The 3,143-nt window shown below is 37.9% G+C and overlaps 1 long non-coding RNA gene across 1 annotated transcript; it reads left to right on the top strand.

Annotated features, from left to right (window-relative positions):
• The first annotated feature begins 304 nt into the window (after positions 1–304).
• On the top strand, positions 305–1,491 carry LOC120554725. The gene is made up of 3 exons (XR_005638571.1): positions 305–379; positions 1,023–1,213; positions 1,398–1,491. It is a non-coding gene; the product is annotated as an uncharacterized LOC120554725 (long non-coding RNA).
• Positions 1,492–3,143: the final 1,652 nt, after the last annotated feature.

Here is a 3,143-nt window from a genome sequence, read left to right as displayed (position 1 = left end):
ACCAACAAACCGGGTGCTCTCCTATCGAAATACATACGTTGTTGTCCCGGCGGGGGGGGTCATTTTAATAAACTGCTAAAGTAGTCAGAGTTGTCTCAATACACATCATTTATTGGTACAATATCAAAGAAATAATCATTTATTAACTATTTGGCGTTTTTTTTTTCATGGGCCCCAGCCCCAGCCCTCAAAATCTTTGTTCGCCCCTGTGTCCACTTGAACCTCGCTGTAACGTGGGAGGTACTCAATTAAGGGCAGTGTGGCACCATCCAGGTGGATCAAAGGGAGAGGCTAGGGGAGGGACACACTCACTTAGCAGAGGAGAGCGACGGAGAGGAGACAGCACTTTGGAGCTGGGAGTTTGATCTGGATTTTAGAGGTAAGAAACAGCACAAACTAGGCTTACAGGTACTGAATTTGTGTTGTGGTAGGTGTGTTTTTTGGTCGGGTTTTTTCAGTATGTTCAGAAATGGAGCACTTTTGCAGGTTGTCACGAAGTTGTTGGTTTGTTGAACGGCCGTGGTAACACATCGATCGAAATTAAAGCACTTAATGGTTTGAGATTATTTTTTACCGCCGTATGGATCATTTGCAAGTCATTTTACATGCCAATTAAGAAGCGCTTAGTTGTTTTACAACTCGGTTTCACGTCGTGTATGGGTCGTTTGCAAGTCATTAAACACACTACTGCCAATTAAGAAGTGCTTAGTTGTTTTACAACTCGTTTTCACGTCGTGTATGGATCGTTTGCAAGTCATTTCACACAGGAATGCAAATGAAGAAGCGTTTAATTGTTTTAAAAGTCATTTTCGATGAGTTTTTGCTTTTCCCCCGTTGTATAAGGGCTTTAACACATTACGTCATTTTCCCGGGAGTTTCAGCAGGGCATTTAACACAGGAATGCAAATTAATGGTATTTAATGGTGTACACGTGATGAGGTTATTGATTTTATTTTTTTAATTGGTTTTATGTGGTTCATAATTTATAAAAAAAGTGTTCAATTGTGCTTTTTGTTTCAAAGTAAAGAGTGAGATATTGAAAGAGGATGGAGAGGGCTGGGGCGTCAACCCAAAAGCCCAGAGCGATCAGGCAAGGACACAAATGTCCAATATGTGGGCTGGAGTACGCAGACTTAATGCAGCACCTTAAACTAGGTGAACGTGTGGTCAACAGAACAGAACTGGACCTGCTATCTAAGCTGGCACACAGACAGTAAGTGTCTTATCTAATATATTTATTTATAACTTTGCCTTTTTATTTTTTTTATTATTAAGTAACTGGCCGATTTAATGGGTCCTAGATGGATTTATGAGCACATTTGTTTTTCCTTTTAATTGCTGAACTTCCTATACATCAAAATTGTGGGCACTCAATCTTTTTCTCTCTATTTCTACAGTTTCACGGCGAGCTTGGATTGCCCGGTACGTAACTGCAACTCCAGGAAGATGAACAGGCTGGACAAGCACCTTCTAAAAGTGCACAAACTGGATGTAAGAATTTTAAGTCAGTACCTGTGTGGTTTTTGTGTCTCGGTGAGGTCATTCCAGATTCGTAAATGCAGCTATAGAATGAGATTTGGGAAGTACTGCGGAACTAACATTACAGGGACTCGCAACCAGAACCCGTTTATCCTATGAGTTTGTCCATAAAAGTGTGTGAATATGTATTCTACTGAATTAATTTGAGCTCTGGGTTAAGATCACTGCATTAGTTTGAATATGTGTATTAGACATAAGACTATATTGCATACTTGAGCTGTGGGCAGTACTGTGGCACTAACATGGCAGGGACTTGCACTGTGTGTGTGTATGTGTCTGTGTCTGTGTGTCTGTGTGTGTCTGTGTCTGTGTGTGTCTGTGTCTGTGTGTGTCTGTGTCTGTGTGTGTCTGTGTCTGTGTGTGTCTGTGTGTGTCTGTGTGTGTCTGTGTGTGTCTGTGTGTCTCTCTGTGTGTGTGTCTGTGTGTCTGTGTGTGTCTGTGTCTGTGTGTGTGTCTGTGTGTGTGTCTGTGTGTGTGTCTGTGTGTGTGTGTGTGTGTGTCTGTGTGTGTGTGTCTGTGTGTGTGTGTCTGTGTGTGTCTCTCTCTGTGTGTGTGTGTGTCTCTGTGTGTGCTGTGTGTGTGTGTGTGTGTCTCTCTGTGTGTGTGTGTGTGTGTGTGTGTCTCTGTGTGTGTGTGTGTGTGCCGTCTGTGTGTGTGTGTGTCTCTCTGTGTGTGTGTGTCTCTCTGTGTGTGTGTTAACAATGTATTAACAATGTAATAACAATATAATGACAATTGTGTTGTAACTGGTAATGATATGGTGTATTAACAGTTGTGTTATGGCACAGTGATTATAACAGTAATGACAACGATTGATGTGATTACGGTGTAATAACGTTGATGGTTATAACATTGTGATAACGATTAGTAATATGATGGCAGTGCATGGTAATTTTAGCATTAATCTGTGTTATAACTTGTGTAATAACGGCGTGATAACAATGTATTAACAGTTATTATTATAACTGTGTAGTAATAACGATTAATGATAACAGTATTGATTATGTGGTGTTGCGTAATCCTGATGATTATAACTTTATTAGCCAATAACGGTATGAAGTATAGTTATTCGGTATAACTGTAATAACAATCATACAATAATGATGTTAATGATTATATGGATTGCGTAATCACAACTTGTTATGGCACGTGCGAAAATGATGTAGTAATGGTTATTGTTATAACTTTATCGAAATAACGGTGTAATAACAACTGTGTTATAACTTTGTGTTATGGCACATTGTAATAACAATGTCATAACAATGTAATAATTGTGTTATAACAGTATTGATATGGTGTAATAATAGTTGTGTTATAACTGTCAATATAAACAGTATTGATAATGATGTGATAATATGTATTAATGATGTAGTAACTTGTTGATGTAACTGTAATGATAATAGATGTTATTATTATTTGCTTATATCACAATTCTTATAACTGTGTGATAACTGTAATAACAATGTAATAACAATTGTGTTATAACAGTGTAATGTAATGTGTTATAACTTGTTAATAACTAATGTATTAACAGGTATAACAATTGTGTTATAATTTGTAATAACAGTATAATAATTGTGTTATAACTGTGTTATAACTGTTAT

This window comes from Perca fluviatilis, chromosome 24, assembly GCF_010015445.1.
Source record: "Perca fluviatilis chromosome 24, GENO_Pfluv_1.0, whole genome shotgun sequence".
NCBI classification, from domain to species: domain Eukaryota; kingdom Metazoa; phylum Chordata; class Actinopteri; order Perciformes; family Percidae; genus Perca; species Perca fluviatilis.
Note: the sequence above shows the minus strand (reverse complement) of the source record. Positions and strands in the feature narration are given on the sequence as shown.